Genomic DNA, 18,531 nt, shown 5'->3' with positions numbered 1-18,531 from the left:
TTCTTTGTTTCACCTATTTTAAAAATATGGATTTAGAGCTTCCATGGTCATTTTCCTTTCAATCTGTCCTTCACTCTCGAACAGATATTTAACCTCTTGGTGTGCAGTTAATATTTGGTGCTAAAAAAAGGTCATTGACCTTATACATCATGTAGTGTTGTAAATATGCTTAGAGGGAAACAGCATTCGTTCACTACTTGCTACTGGCGCACTTTATATTTGGCCTCAACACTAATTCTGTTCCCTGCGTATCTGAACGTGGTTAACCGATATTGCCTTCACGTTCTACGGTTAGTTTTTCACCGCAAGTCTATTAACACAGCACTTCTGAGAGACTCTTTGGATTATCGTTTCTTTCTTGGCCTTGAACTTGCAATCACAAATTCCATTTAAAAGGAACGTGTTGCCCCAACGTCCACTACAACAGCCCTGCAAACTAGAAGCCCAGTAGTGAGTTGACAGAACAGATGATTCACACAAACACAAGCAATCATACATAAGAATGAAGCCCCCTAATGCATCCCTCAGCCCACCAAAACAAAACAAAACAAAACAAAACAAAACAAAACAAAACCTTTCTTATTAAGACCTTCCATTACGTCTTTGTCACTTGGTGCAAAGTCTTTAAAAAGTGAAACACTCACTTAACTCTTCATCCCAGCTAGATTGCAAAATTCCCTGGTGGAAAATTAGGTAGTTTGGAGAGTACATTGACTTGTGCAGATGAAAAGCCACCCTAATGGTCTGAAGAGTTAATACGCTCCAACACCCTCCTGCTGTAAATTGGTTGGAGGATGCCCTAGTGATCCAAAACAGTCCATGTTCAAGTGCATCTTTTAACACCTAGTGTGGGAAGGCTTATTTAGCCACTGAAGAAAATTTAAATCACAGACGGCCTGTTGTCTAAAGCATCCTCAAGGGGTGAACGACTACTCTGAAAGCTGCATTAACTCGGTAGAAAAACTTATAAAGCAATCCCCTAGTGGCCTGAAGGAGTTAATGCCCGAGTCTCTGCTAAAGTCAAGTCAATTCTTTAGGGTCAGGAACATAACAGGGTCTTTGCTTCCAGGCCAAAATGCACAAGGGCACTCAGTAACAGCAGAGGGGGAGGCGTTTGATTAGGAGAGGGGCTGACAGAAATGATGGTGTTTCTTTCAGCACTATCTTCGAGGCTGAAGTTGTTAAAGTATTATGATTTGGTGGCTTAAACATGTTGGGATGCTTAAGACTTTTAACTTCTAACCTAGAATAATTTGACACTGTGGGGAAAAGAACAAGTTTTCCTATTTTGAAATATGTAGAGACGAAACCAGCAACTCTGTTGATGCTACAGCTTATTAAAGATGCAAATTAAAAATATCAAAAAGCATGGAGATTTGCTTAACCTTTTACCAAGTGTAAATCTTTAATCTGATCTTAATATGAACTTCATTGATTTACTTAAGTTTAATAACACGGTGAACTTGTGAGGTGTTAACAGTACCTTTAGTGGTCAAGTATTGCATTTTAGAATTGCTAGAATTTTCTAGAATTGCTAGAAAAAGGTTAATTTGAAATCCAGTCAGGAAATCATATTATATTACACAACATATATCTGCTTTAGTGAAGAACTGACAAACTACAAATGCCTCAGAGGAAAAATTCTACTGAATTAAAAGCAAAAGATTAATGTACTTGGAAATGAATTTGCATTCAACTGTAAAACAATGCCATTATGCCATCCTTTCTTTCTTTTCTTCTTTTTTTTTTCTAATGTAAACAGTCATTTCTGAGGCTCCTGTTACTAAATTAGAAGGTTATATAATGCAAAATGCAATTGAAGACATTTGGATTAAAACAAAAAAAAAATCAGTAGAAAGTTTTATTATAAACACTAGCTTTCACTTAGTACTTTATTGTTGGGTTACTTTTGAACTTTTTTTTTTTCATTTTACAATAAACTTAAATTAGCCATGCTACATTAAAAATTTAAAATATACCATGCAGGAAAACAGCCACTGTTATAGCCTTTAGAATATGATTTAATTTAGCAATTTCAGAAGTAGCATTAATAAAAACAATATAATATCCAAATGACAAGAAAATAAGGCAGGCTTCCATGCTTATACAGGCCATTTCTTTCATCTTCTCAAAAAATTAGACTCACAAACATGTCATAATTACTTGAAATTGTCTGCAGTATCAGGAAGAATAGTTTAAAATCACTTTATCACATGCCAAACCACAGTCTATCTCTGACAATGTAAATTAGTCACTACTAAAAATAAGGGATGATGATTAATTACCCGAGAGCATACCTGCCAGAATTACCAGTCACTGGAACCGGATTTCTTGCTGAAACATACACTATAATAATTTAGCTACATGCTTCAACATTTCACCTAGTCTAAGACACAATCTTTATGGTCTGAAAATAAATAAAATATTCCTGAGGTAAATCTGTATGGTGCTAACAGAATAAACAGATAAGTAAACAATTCTGTTAGTGAATATCTACATATAACAAATGCTTATTTTATCCATGACTTGTGATGTCTCAAAAATGGCTGGTCAGGGCAGTTTATATCATTGTCAAATATGACTTCCATCTTGAAAACTCTAATTTGATCCCTATATCCCCAATCATTTTAAATTACTCTTTAGTCTTTTTTTCTTTTCCTTTTTTCTTTTTTGCATTCAGGGAGAACCAGTTCTTCCAGTGAGAAGATCATAATATACTCGTTGGGTTAATATACTCACATGCCTTGGATAGTATTTAGTGGCATGGCTGATTAATTTTCTAAAGATCACTCTTGAACTTCAAACAGGCTTTACATTTCTGACAATTGAGCCATTATGTATATTATATTATCAGATAAAATATGAAATCTTTGGTGATTCTGAGCTAATTGAATTTTGGTTTCCAATTCCTAATGCATTCAATTAATAAATATTTTATTTCACTAGATTTGCAGTTGTTTACTGTTTTCAGTAATAAAGAACTCTGCTAATAACAAAATGCTGCTTTTTGAAATCTCTCTGAAGAACAATGAAAAATTGTTGCAGGAAAGGCCTTTCTTCAGGAAATTATTTAGCTCCTATTGATGGAAATAGATTCCACTCTCCAGAGGTTTTCCTCTTCCCTTATCCCCATGAATTTTTCACAAAGCCCCTAGAGCAATTAATGAATAAATCAGATTAGTTCACTCCACCAATCAAAACTTTTCAAAATGGCCTCTGATTCAGTTTATAATGTTCTACAACATAGATTTGGTGGCCTAGAATGATCTTTGCTATGTCTACCTCTTAGACCTTATTTTTAGCACTATTTCCCCTAACTAACCAAATAAAAGCCAGCGGGTCTTTAATGTATACAAAATGCCAGTCCTCACAAGATATTTGGATGTGCGATTTATTTCTGACACTTGCACTGTTGAATTTGCTTCCAATATGCTTCCACTCTTGATCTGTATAATTAATACTTATTCCCGGTCTCCTTTCATTTTTTAATGTTCCTACCAATATTCCGCTACAACCGCCACCATCACCATCATCACTAAAATCCTTCTGTTATATGGTTGCAAAACATTTTTTTTAACACTTATTCATTTTTAAGAGACAGAGAGGGACAGGGTGTGAGTGGGGGAAGGCAGAAAGAGAGGAAGACACAGAATCCAAAGCAGGCTCCATGCTCTGAGCTGTCAGCACAGAGCCCGATGTGGGGCTTGAACCCACGAACTGTGAGATCATGACCTGAGCTGAAGTTGGATGCTTAACCAACTGAGCCACCCACGTGCCCCAAAACTGTCTTTTGATGTAAAACAGAAAAATGCAGGATGTATTTTTCCTGTATCAAACCTACAAATGCATGCAACATCCATGTTTATTTAGGTCTTTGTTCTGTGCATCATTTTTATAGATTTATCACCAAGTAAATATAATAAGAAAAGAGAAGGAAATATGAAAGAGAAATAGCATGTATAAAAACTTAGGGATCACTCACACAATAAGAGATAGATAATCTGAGTAGCCTTACATCTATTCAAGAAATTGAATCAATTATCAATAAACTTCCTAAACAGAAAACACCTGGCATGGATGAGGTAACTTGCAAATTCTACCAAATGTTTAAGAGAGAAGAGAAAAGCAGAAGGAATGCTTTTGAACTCATTCTATGAGGCCAACATTATCCTAATACCAAAACTCAGACAAAGACACCACCAGGAAAGGAAACTGCCAACCAATGTCTCTCATGAACATAGATGCAAGACCCCTCCACAAAATCTTAACAAATCAAGTCCAACAATGTATAAAAATAAATAGACATGATAACTAAGTGAGATTTATCCCAGGTATGCAGTTTGTTACAACATTTGAAAATAAACTAATATAATCTGTCACATCAATTAACTAAAGAAGAAAATACATGTGATCACATTAATAGAGGCAGAAAAAGTATGTGACCAAAATCCAGCAGTCGTTAATGATAAAAACTCTTAGAGAACTAGGAATGAAAGGAAAATCCCTCGACTTGATAGAGAATATCTACAAACAACAACAACAACAACAACAACAACAACCACACAGCTAACATCATGCTTAACGGGAGAAACTTGAAGTTTCCCAGTAAGCTTTATTTACAATTACCTAAACTTGGAAACAACTGACATGCTCATCAGTAAATGAATGGTAAAAACCAAACAAACAAACTCACAAAAAACCTGTGGTATATCTGTACAATATAATGTCATTCAACACTGAAGAGAAATGAGCTATCAAACTCTGAAAAGACAAGGAGGAAACTTAAATGCATATTACTAAGAGAAAGAAATGAGTCTGAAAAGGCTACATACTTTGGAGTCCAACTATATGACATTCTGAAAAGGTGAAACTATGGAGACAGTAAAAAGATCAGTGGAGATCTTCCCTATGACCCAGCAATAGCACTGCTAGGAATTTACCCAAGGGATACAGGAGTGCTGTACCCTAATGTTTATAGCAGCACTTTCAACAATAGTCAAATGATGGAAAGAACCTAAATGTCCACCAATGATGAATAGATAAAGAATTGTGGTTTATATACACAATGGAATACTATGTGACAATGAGAAAGAATGAAATATGGCCTTTTGTAGCGATGTGGATGGAACTGGAGAGTGTTATGCTACGCGAAATAAGTCAGGCAGAGAAAGACAGATACCATATGTTTTCACTCCTATGTGGATCCTGAGAAACTTAACAAAAGACCATGGGAGAGGGGGAGGAGAAAAAAAAAAAAAAGAAAAAAAGGTTAGAGAGGGAGGGAGCCAAAACATAAGAGACTCTTAAAAACTGAGAACAAACTGAGGGTTGATAGGGGGCGGGAGGGAAGGGAGGGTGGGTGATGGGTATTGAGGAGGGCACCTGTTGGGATGAGCGCTGGGTGTTGTATGGAAACCAATTTGACAATTAATTTCATATTAAAAAAAAAAAAAAGATCAGTGGAGCAGGCCTGGGGGCCTTAGTCCGTTAAGCTTCCGACTTTTGCTTAGGTCATGTTCTCATGCTTTGTGGGTTTGAGCCCCTCTAAGGCTCTGTGCTGACAGCTCAGAGCCTGGACCGTACTTCAGACTCTGTGTCTCCCTCTCTCTCAGCCCCTCCCCTGCTCACACTCTTGTCTCTCTCTCTCTCAAAAATAAAATAAATATTAAAAAAAAAAAAAAAGATCAGTGGTTTCCAGGGATTAAGGGGAGGGATAAATAAATAGGAGGAACACAGAGGCTATTTAGGGCACTTAAAGTAGTCAGTATAACACTATAATGGTAGAGGAATGTCATCCAACATTTTCCAAACCCATACAACACACAACACCAAGAGTGAACCCTAATGTAAAGTGGATTTTGGATGATGATGATGTGTCAATATAGGCTTATCAATTGTAACAAATGTAAACAAATGTACCACTCTGTATGGGATGCCAGAAGTCAACAGTAAGGGACGTCGTGCATATATAGGTATAGGGGGATATGCCAACTCTCAGTACTTTCTGTTCAGGTTTGCTGAGAACCTAAAACTGCTCTAAAAATTAAGTTTATTAATTACAATTATTACTTAAAAAGATAATTATAAAATTAATGAATAGAAAGTGTATTCATTGAAAAAAAAAAGACCACAATGTCTTTTTAAGAAGAACAAAAATATTTAAAAAGAGGAGCATGGGTGTGTGTCAGCAAGATACCTCCTTAATTTGCAAAATATGCAAATACAAAAAAAATAAAGGTAGACATCAATAACTGAACTCAGTTACTGAAGCAGATATTATAAACAAGGCAGTTCAAGAAGGTGAAAACTTGATGAAGAAACTGATGACATAAGATACATCAATGGAATTATAGAAACATAAGTGAATCAGGGAGTTAATCTCCCAATAAGCTGTTTTTTCTTGAAAATATTACCCAACTTTTATAGCCCAATAGGTAAAATAAAGGGATGAACTAAATAATCTCCCAGCCCTAAAATTACAAAATCTTAAGCAGGTATTCCTTAAAATTACTAAGTTCCAGAAGTTGTGAAACATAATAGAAATATGACTCAAAGTATAAGATAATATGGGAAGATAGTTCACAGAATAAAGGTTCTAAAGAAAATAAGATATGTGAAGTCTTTATTGAAAGAAAGAGGATGAAAGAGAGAAAAGCTTGGAAAAAAGATGAAAATAATGTCCTTAGACAATGAGAAATGGAAAGGTAGTTTGAGACGAGGCCAAAGAGAAAAGGGAAAGAGGAAAAATTAGAGAACAGTGCTGTTAAAGGTCAATTTAACCTTCACATCAAAGTTTAACTCAATTTCCTGGATACATTTTGAGGTTAGCAATGTCTTATTAACTTAGTTTTCTCTGACTGCAGCTGGAATCTAAATGTGATCCTTCTGACTGCTGAGCACAGGAACTGGCCCACAGATACTTGAAGGTTTACGGTGGTCACATTCTGCCTGCATTCACCACAGCAATCTCATCAGATCCGGAGGACAAGCACACACCTAAATAAAAGTCTATATGTCTGATATATTGGGATCCTTGATATGCTATGAAGAAGCCTCTCATTTGTAATACTTCCTTCCCCCTTGATTCACAGCTCAATGGGTTAGAAATTTTGGAGGGAACAACCGTGATTTCTTAGAAAGCATACTGGCTTAGAAACTTCAAGTTCAAGTCATGCATCATCTACTTATCAGCCATGCACATTTAAAAGATAATGTTATTTTATTAAATTTTTTTTAACATTTATTTATTTTTGAGACAGAGAGAGACAGAGCATGAACGGGGGAGGGGCAGAGAGAGAGGGAGACACAGAATCCAAATCAGGCTCCAGGCTCTGAGCCATCAGCCCAGAGCCTGACGCGGGGCTCGAACTCACGGACCACGAGATTGTGACCTGAGCTGAAGTCGGGCGCTCAACCGACTGAGCCACCCAGGCGCCCCCAAAATAATGTTATTTTAGAGGCACCTGGGCGGCTCAGTCGGCTAAACAACTGACTTTGGCTCAAGTTATGATCTCATAATTCTTGGGTTCGGGTCCCACGCTGTCAGTGCAGAGCCCGCTTGGGATTCTCTCTCTCCCTCTCTATGCCCGTCCCCCACTTACATGCTGGCTCTCTCTCTCAAAATAAATAAATAAATTTTTAAAATGGTTATTTTATTGTGGTAAAAATATAACATGAATTCTACCCTGTTAACATTTTTTTTAAGTGTGCAATAAATTATTGTGGACTCTGGGCACAATGTTACACAGAAGCTCTCTAGAGTTTATTCATCTTGTGTGACAAAGTGTATGCGCTTTCGTTGGTTGCCCCACCTTGGCCTCTTCCTCTAGTGCCTGGCAACCCCCACTCCACTGTTTGATTCTATGAATTTGACTATGTTACACACCTGATCTAAGTGGTATTATGTGTCTTTCTTTGACTGAACTTATTTCACTTACCACAATGTCCTCAAAGTTCTCCAGGACATGCCACATGATGGGGCAGAGAACAAGTCTTAAATTTAAAAAGGTTGAAATCATACCAAAGATCTTTTCTAATCATAATGGAATGAAACTACTATTTGTCGAAGGAAAGTTGAAAAATTCACAGATATGTGGAACTGAAGACACAGCTTTTTCTGAGTCACCTAAGCTTCCATGAACCTAAATTTCTTAATCTGTGGAACTCTGCCCTCTTATGGTTAAAGTCAGCTTGGGATCTCAGCTGACTTCTCTAAATGAAATGGAGCTGCTGAGAATGTAGTCACTACCTGGGTCATCTGTCCCAGGATATACACATAGTGTGACAATCACCCAGTCTGAGTCTTTTCCTAATAGCCACATCTTCATGAACAGACACTTTTTTAGTAATGAAGCGATTCAGGCAGTCACATGCATGACTGTACCAGAAACTTGTGAATTCACTAATGTCATTATTGCTTTGGCTGAAAGCTACATTCCTGAAGAGCAAATTAAAGTCTGAGGAGGACAGCATATAGAAACAAAGTAGTCGCACAGGCCCATATATGAATGAATTTCTTCAGATCTGCCAATAGCAGTTCTAAAGGTGGGACAAGCAGAGTAATTTCTGGGGGACAGGAACGGAGGGAGACTAAAGCGATTCATGTCATAAAGTCTGTGGGAGCCGAGACTGGCGACAGCGACAATACACATTCCCTACATCCAGTTTTGCTGGAGGCCTGCCTTGCCCTCTGCTTTCTTAGCCCCACCAGGATATGACAAGTTCAATGGAAATTGAAGTGTTTTAGAAAAATTCTAAAATAAACCTCAAATACTTGTTTAGAGGATCCAAGTGATTTAAGTAAGATGTGACAATGGATGAAAACTTGACCGTTAAAAGTAGTATAGCATTCCCCTATACGAGCTATTTGAAAGAGATTATTTTTATCTCAGGAAGCTACATTCTCATATTCGAGAATTTGAATCAAAATTGTTGAATCCTGGTTCACCAGCTTGGTTCCTAACGCAAGGTAATATGAAGAAGATCTAACCCAATTAAGTTTCAAGACGAATGTTTTCAGTTGCATTAATCATTGCTCTGGGAGCTTTGGTAGTTCCTTATATATATGTCAAGATATTAGGGAGTTTGGTTCTATTTTCTTGGGCCTGAAAAAAACTACTCTTTCTGTATTGTCGACATTTCATATTTTAGCCCATACTTTGAGGGTGTTTTCTGGTCACCGTGCCGATCTATTTGGTAATTTTGATAATTTGCCAAATCTGGACATGTTACTTATCACATGCTTCTTCTATATTAACTCCACCAGGCACTCAGGAAAACTATCTCAAAATTGCCTATCATGAAAAGCCATACAATTTGTAACAAACGCTCCGTCAATTTTATAACTTGTAAAAAGTGAAATGGGCACCGATGTGATGGCGGCCAAATGAAAAATCACGGCAAAACCTCACTACTACTGTGTGATTGCTTTCATAACCTCATCCGCTCCGTTTATCCATGAAAAGAATATTCACTATACATTGTTGATCTTCATATCATGTTTCAATCTCTCGTGCAAGCCTTGTCTGAGACCCAGTAATTGTAGGTGTTGTCCACTGCTTTGGAACTCCATTGGGCTGATGGTCAAGGATACAGAGCCACAGCTCTGTGACAGGTGCTAGTGTCCGTGGACATCTATGGTGACCCAGAAGGGGCCTTAGCAGCTGCTTGGATGCCTGGACATAATGAAGGTGAATTTGAACAATTTAACTGACACCATTTCTTCAAGTTGGTCTAAAAAGAAACCCTGATTGTAACACCAGTAACACTTGCTCTAAAAGAAGTAAAATTAGACACTGACGTACTCGTCCAGGTGACAAATACTATTGACTTCCTACTATGTGTCAAGCAGCGTGCCAAGCACTGGGGACAAATGTGAGACAAAGTTCTGTACCACAGGCAGTTGTAGTCTCCCAGAGGGAGATAAGAGACTGAAGAAAAACAAATAGGAAAGTATATTTCTTGGTACTGTTATGATTTATTTCTACATTCCTTCTATGTTCTGTATGTTTTATTTTTAATGTTATTTATTTATTTTGAGAGAGAGAGAAAGAGAATGAGAATGCAAGCAGGGAAGGGCCAGAGAGAGAGAGGGAGAGAGAATCCTGAGCAGTCTTCTCACTGTCAACACAGAGTCGGACGCGGGGCTCAATCCACAAAGTGGGAGATCATAACCTGAATCGGAATCAAGAATCAGACAGTAAACCAACTGAGCCACTCAAGTACTCTAATGTTTTGTATATTTTTTAAAGGGCGTCATCTCTAACAGAAGTCTGCTTTTTTCGGTTAAGTCGTAGCAGTCTTTTATTTCTGAATTGTTTTGATTAATGGTTCAGAAATAGACACACCGCATATATTTTCAAACATTTATTTACCACTAACAAATTATAGAAAAGAAGCTCTACACTCATTAATTATCATTTTCTTCTGGACCTTGCATTTTATTGACATAAACTCAATCAATTTACTTTTTATTCAAACGAAAATTTTGACATATAACCTACATGTAATAATCTGTTTGAAGCATCAAAGTTCAGTCAGCATTGCCAAACATACAACCACCACCACAATCAAAATGAAGAATATTTGCATCGAGACAAAATGTTCTTTTATACCACCAACCCCTGGTAACCATTGACCTGGGTTTTTGTTTGTTTTGTTTCGTTTTTGTCACTGTAGATTGGTATTGCCTTTCCTAGAATCACGTAAAAATGAAATCATCCAGTGAGTACTTATGGCATTTTTTCTCCAGCAGATTTCTGAGATTCATCCATTTTGTTATGTGAATATGTAGTTCATTCCTAATTATTTTTGGGCAGTCAACCAAGTTTGGATACAATAAAATCTGTTTACTCTTTTACCCAAACATTTGGGGTGCATCCAATTTCTATTATAAACAAAGTTGTCATAAACAGTTTTGTAGAAGTCTTTGCAAAGTCATATTTGTGTGTTTTCTTGGGTAAATAAGAGTGGAATCATTCGACTGCATGTTAAGTATGTAAGAAATTGCCAGACTATATTCAGAAGTGACCATAATCTATATTCCCACCAAAAACTAATGAAAATGTGAACTCTAGGTACTGTCAGTATTTAATTTTGAACATTCTAGTGGGCACATAGTAATATATCATTGTGGTTTTAATTTGTATTTTACTAATTCCTAATGCTCTTCTGAATATCTTTTCAGTTACTTGGGGTCATTAGTATATTTTACTTTATGAGGCATCTCTTCAACCATTTTCCCAATTTTATTCAAATTGACTGTCCTTTGATTATTGAGTTGTAAGATACACATGTATATTATATATATATATATATATATATATATATATATATATATATATATATAAACCCCTTACATGCAAACATGCAAACATGTGAGAGATCCATGGAGAATTATCTCTCAACATAAAATTGTATGAATATTAATAATGCAAAACTTAAAATCTGAATATAGATATATCTATAGCTATATATCTATATACCTATATCTCTCTCCATATATATCAGTTAGAAATATCTGTATCTATATCGATATTGATATATCCATATACCTAGATATCTATCTATAGATATTTATAGATACTTATGTATGTATATCTGTATATATATAAACCTGAATGTATATATTATGTATATATATGTATGTATATGTATACATATGTATGTATGTATATGTATATATATATGCATGTATGTATATGTGTGTATATATGTATATATATACAATGACAGATATAGATATTCCAACTGGGAATATTGATATCTATATGTATATCTACATGTATACATGTTTTTACCAACCTTACTATTCATTCTAAAATTACTGTCTCAATTCCTCCCTTTAAATTGTAGTCAAGCCTGAGGGGCCTAGTAGGTTAAGCCTCTGACTTCGGCTCAGGTCATGATCTTGTGGTTCATGAGTTTGAGCCCCATGTCAGGCTCTGTGCTGTCAGCACAGAGCCTGCAGTCTGCTTCAGATTCTGTGTTTCCTCCTCTCTCTGCCCCTCCCTTGCTCGTGTTCTGTCTTTTTCTTTCTCAAATAATAAATGAAACTTAAAAAAAAAAACTTTTAAACACGCAGTCAACTTGTGGACCATTTATGCCCAGTTGAGCATAAAATTTTGTCAGTTTTTTCTATAAGGATTCCCATAGGATTCCCTCAAATCCCATATTAAAAAAATGTTTATTTATTTTGAGAGGAAGGAGGGGGAGAGTCAGAGAGAGAAAGGGAGAGAGAATCCCAAGTAGGCTCCTTGCTATGAACACAGAACTCTACGTAGGACTCGATCTCATGAACCTGACCTGAGCTGAAATCGAGAGTCCAATGCTTAACCAGCTGAGCCACCCATCTCAAATCCAATGAATCAGCATGTAAGGGGGGCCCTCAATATTCCTCTTTCACAAAGTCATACCTCTGTCAGTATCATCATCACCAAAACTGTCAAAATTGTGAATGGTCTGAGATCTTACCTCACTTGCCAGCTACCAAGTTAGCCTGACATGGTCTAATGGATACTAGAAATAAGTAAGACTACTAGGTCAAAGGACATCATTACTCACAACAATAGCAGTCCTCACAGTATTAGATTTTTGTCATGAGGTTCTGTTAAAGAAAACAATATTTATTCAATGACATTTATTGCTGAATGGTAAAGCTGACTTTATTCCAGACCACTGCAGTATGTGTCGGGAGCATTACAGTGGAGTTCTGCAGTGGAGAGAGCTTGGGCTTAATTCCAAATGCAACAAAGAAAACTGGGAATTTATAGCTAAGGGATGAGAGGGGCAGTGGATACAAAATTACTAAGAGGAAACATCGGGGGTAAGAAAGAATTATGCTAAAGTGATCTAACAGGATTCTTACAGAAACTGGACAATGCAGAAATAAACACAGAGGCCCAAAAGTCAGAGAGAGCCTAGTTGAGAAGAGATTTCAGAAGAGCCCTACCTAGATTTTGGTCAAGGAGAAAATCTTTGTCAGTTGCCTACACACCATTACGTGGTGGGAAACGTGAAGAGAGCTATGTGACAGCACACATGCAGTGAGTTGCATTACAGGAGTCTGAATATTAGGAAACTTGAATCTTTCATAATGGAAGTTGACATGTCTATTCTTTGCTCTAGAGAGAGACACTATCTATTAGAATTGGAGAGTAAGTAAACCATCTTTTTGCTCCAGAGAGAGATACTATCCATTATCTAAAGTCATTTGCTGAACAAACATCTCTGAAAAGACAGAACAAAAGGCAGTCAGTGTTTTTGTTTGTAACAGATGCAAACATGGGAGAGATCCATGGAGAATTATCTCTCAACATAAAATTGTATGAATATTAATAATGAAAAACCTAAAATCTGAATTAGAAATAATGTAGCCTATTAGGCACTATACCTGAAATCACATTATTATAATGATAACATTCATTCCAAATATATATATTGGTTCATTACCATGTGCTGAGCATTGCTACAAATTTTTCAGGTCGAAACTTATATTTGGAAAAAGAAATCAGTGTTGCCTTTAGACTCAGACAAGAGGACAAATGATCCTCACATATCAGGAACACAAATATGGATCAATATATAAAAAAACAAATAGTTGACTTTTTTACTTGGAATCTGGAGCTCATTTGTGGTACAGAGAACACTATGACCGTACGTAGCCAGTCACCTTCATTAACACTCATTAGGCCTTAGTGAAATGATTCCCCTTAGCTATTATCCTGTATCCTCCAATAAAAGGGCAACTGTTACAAAACCTATGAAAGTGTTGTATATTGTGTTAGTTTGGAAGGTTCACACTGTTTCAGAGTGTAGAGGAGATTGAAAGCGGGAACCTCTTATATCAGAAAAAAATTAATTAATGCGTTTATTTTTACATAATAAAATAAATCACTTTCCAGTCGTGGAAGAATTTTTTTCCCCCTTTTCCTCTTCCTTTTTCCTCTCTTCCTCTTCTTTCTCCTTCTCTTTATGTTCTAATTCACAGTTCCTGAGGGAAATAACGAGTTATCTCCACATTTGCAATGGTCTCACAGAACACTGAAGTATATTTAAAACATTAACACTGAATAAATCATAACTTTTAAAAATATGTATTTATATTTTTCTAGGCAGAATATTTATAAGACATTATGCTGAATCTTTACATGGTCAACTAAAGAGATATTGGTCATTATAGTTTTATTTTATAGTTATTCAATAGGATTTTAATTAAATATTCAATAATTAATAAAACTTTGTTTAAGCAATTTACTTCAAAGATGGACATATTATAACTATAATCTTGACTTTAAATTTTAACAAAACTTAAAAAAAGAATAAAATATGTTAAACATAAAACCATTTTTAATATTTTCAATTTAACTTTGACTTTAATTTGACTTTTTGTTAAAATACTTAAATATTGTATATGTAGAATAAAATTACATTGAATTTTTTAAACTTTTACATCATCACTATCAATTGAATATAACTTATATGAGAATCTTTATTGTAACAAAATAATTTCAGACATTGCTAAAAAAGCAAAAAATAATATGCACAGATAAGAGCATAACATTTTGTAAGTTATTTATATCTTTATTGCCCATCCAAACATCACTAGCCAGTCAGCAAAGTACAAACACATGCAGAAGAAATATTAAATTCAAACTTTGATATTTTGTAACATTAAATCATACCAAAAAGGCTTTCCACATAGATTTATAAAGCTATAACTTTCAAGAAAAGAGGACAGAGTATATTTCATTTAATAGTTTGTTAGTTTTATTTAGAAACGTTAAATCTTCAGACACATCTTCTGTGGCCCTTCATATTTACTCTTGTCATTTACTGTGCAAATTTCGAGGTGGGCCTTCTGGTTGTAGCCCTTTCTCCTTGCAGGAAGGAAAACATTTCGCATGCCAATGGGAAGAAAATTGAAAGATGTGGATTTCAAAGCCTCTGCTATTTTTGTGATGCTAAATGAAAAACCCAAGGTGGATGGGACATTGTTCAGTAGATAGCATCACAAACATAGGCTGTGCAAAGTTGAGCAAGGATGCTAATATGTGCCACTGAGCTATCCTGTTCTAAATAATAAAAAGAGAACTGATTCTAGGAGGGAAGTTAATATATGGGGTGGAGGGAAGGCAATAACTCCAGTAAACACTTCTTCATGGAGAGTTGCCATATGTGAGTGTGAAGAGAAAAACAAGGAAAATAGGGTTTATCTTTGTAGGGTAATGGAGTCATAGCACCAAATAGTACATCGGTCATAAGACAATCATCTCTGAGCTAACATTTTGGAAGCTGAAGTTCAGATTACATATGCCGTGTAATAGGTGCTATACTAATTTCATTTAAACCTCTCAATATATGGCGCCTCACTTCAAAGTGTTACACAAATGTGAATAAGGCACAACCCCTGCTCTTAGGGAGTTTATAATCTATTAAAGAGAGGCATGTGCACAGATAACTTCAAGTGAGTTTTACAAGTGCTAAAGAAGAATTATATAGAGTTTTACAAAAGATAAGGGAGGATGTAAATAAAATCACCTCATATAATTAGTGAAGTCTCAAAAGGGTGATATTTCAGCTGGTAAACTGTTGATTAGACAGACTGAGGATATATTTTAGAAGGAACAACATCTACATAAGCATGAAGAACCAGATAAAGCTCAGGATGAGCAAGAAATGGCTAGTATTGTAGTTTGTCTAAAAGGTAGAACGTGTAAGGGAGACATTTTTGAAATTACTAAAATCTAAGGGAGAGTTTATTACAATTCATTTTTATAACTTCTAGAGGCATGTCATGCATTTTTTATAGTTTAAAAACGTGTTCCAACTCTATTATCTCCTATTTCCTCCTAACATTTCACTTCATTTTCCATTGAGATCTTTTTTAAACCAAGCCATATGATTGGAAGTAGGGAATTTCATAAGTCTAAATCTTGGACATTTCAGATTCCTGCCAGGATAGTGAGTTACTACAGGCTGCACAATCACTTCTCCAAAGGAAACTAAAAGAGTAACAACAAACAGGATTCTAGAAACTAATGGAGAAAAAAAAAATGATCAAGATCTCTATAAGATAGTTTAAGGATGTCTCATAGATGATTGTATTATGCATCTATATGTATTGCACCTGTCTTATATATTCTGTATGTCTTATATCTGTATGTATTATGTGTCTGTGTGTATTATGTCCTTGAACGGATTATGTAAGTCAGAGGAAAACCAGTGGATACGCATCAATATTATTGGATATGTGCACTATGTTGAAATGAGGCTTGTTGAGGTTTCACATTGTCTTACATTGCCCTCAGAAGATCACTGCATTCACCTTTACTGCTGAAATCAATTGCAATAGCCCAAATTGTGAACTAATAAAATATAATATTTAATATCAGGCAGCCTTATACGGGGGAAAAATAATGAAAATATGAAATATGTGTGACTACCCAGTTGCCTTCTGAATTCTCATCTGTTCTGGTCTCACTCTGTCTCTAAGGATTTTGAGATTATAAATGAAACTGTTGCTTCTAAGGTTTAAAGGTAAAAACCTAACTTGAAGAGTTACTTTCAGAGTGGCAACAAAATTCTCTCATGTGTGTTACACCTATGCCTCCGTATTCGCCATGTCTTTAAAACCACCATGACAGAGAGACTGGAGCCTGGGCTTTAAAATAAGCCCCATGCATGGAATAGCTGATTTCTCCAAGGACAATTGAACTTGCATCAAAATAACTAGATACCAGGAAAAAATCCTTTGATGAAAAATAGCAAATTGTACAATGCATTCCATCTGATGCAGAAATATTGAAACCAGTAGATCAGAATTCGAAATAAATAAAATCAATGCACTTAAACCAAAAAAGATTTTAGCAAAATGAAATAAGAATGAGAAATATAAAACAGAGCCAAGCAGGGAAGTCCTGTTTAAATTGCACAGCATTTGAAATTTGTGCTGGTTTCAATGGACATCTCAATAAACTCACCTTAAAAGAAAGACACGTAAGACAATGTTATCTGAAAACCAATATCACTAATATCCGATATAAGCCATCTTTACAGTTTATCATAAACTGCCATACATTGAACCAATTGTGAATAGGTAGATGACAGATAGAAAGATAGGTAAAGATAAAGATATATGCAAAATGGTAGGGTGTGTAAAACTGTAAAAAAATGTGAGTTTTAAGATTAGATTGTGGAAATTTTCAAGAACAACAGCAGGAAAAGTTAACATGATTGATACATAGAAAAAAATGTTGAGGAAAGATGTACTTATGTACAGATGATCCAACAAGATAAAGTAATTTTTAAAAAATGAGATAAAATGCTTTAAATATTAATAAACACAAACTCCCAAGAATGAAACACAAGAAAATTTATGAAATCAATAAAATTATTCATAAGCTCCAAACATGATAAAATTTACAATGTAAACAAACAAATCAAGAAATGGAGGATTATTTTTAAAGAAAAAATTTTAGATTTATCTTAAGCTGCATCTGTAGATATTATAAATAATAAGTTAATATTTACAAATCATTGAAGGAAAGAACTTCGAGTATAGAATGCTATATATAGCAATGTTTCATTAGTTTATAAAAGCACAAATATTATCATGTATAATTGTACTGAAAAAGTTTTCTAGGTGAAAAATTGGCCTTGACACATTAGAACAATAAATCAAACTGAGATTCTTCTAAGGACATGGAAGACATATGATCAAATAGCTTACTAAATCTTATCACTGCCTAAAATGAATAGTAAAAAATGGCTAAATCCAAAAACAGAGGAGAAATAATAAATTCAATAAGCAAATAACAAAATAGAAAGATATAGATAATATACACTAAATTGGGGAGGGAAAGTAACATGAAGGAATTCTAATATTTTTCTTACCATTTTATTAATTTTGTATTATGTAAAAGTTTTGTTTGTTTGTTTTTTTCTTACATATGCCTAACTGGAAAGTATTAAATACATGATTGCCTTGTGTATTAAATACATATCTGTTTTTATGTTTTCCTACTGGTTTCTGTTGAAAAAGAGAAATGTAGTATTTTTTCTACACTTCCTTCCATAGATAAGCCAATAGGTAGAATTCCAGGAATATTTTTTTCTGTAGCTATTCTTCTCTTTCTTATAACCAGAAATACTGAAACCAATAGATCAGAAATTAAAATAAGTAAAAACTTGTTTTTTAATTGTATATTGGGGAGCCTGGGTAGCTCAGTCGGTTGAGCATCTGACTTCGGCTCAGGTCATAATCTCACCGTCTGTGGGTTTGAGCCCCGCGTTGGGCTCTGTGCTGACAGCTCAGAGCCTGGAGCCTACTTCGGATTCTGTGTCTCCCTCTCTCTCTGCCCCTCCCCTGCTCATGATCTCTCTCTCTCTCTCTCTCTCTCTCTCTCTCTCTCTCTCTGTCAAAAATAAATAAACATTACAAAAAACTTAAAAAAAAAACAACAAAAACTGTATAACATCTTCACAAAAAAACAAAAACAAAAACAAAAAAAAAACCCTGGAAAGTGGCCAACT

The sequence above is a fragment of the Puma concolor genome, chromosome B1, assembly GCF_028749965.1.
Source record: "Puma concolor isolate L17-30 chromosome B1, mPumCon1.1.hap2, whole genome shotgun sequence".
NCBI classification, from domain to species: domain Eukaryota; kingdom Metazoa; phylum Chordata; class Mammalia; order Carnivora; family Felidae; genus Puma; species Puma concolor.
This window is presented reverse-complemented; position numbering follows the sequence as displayed.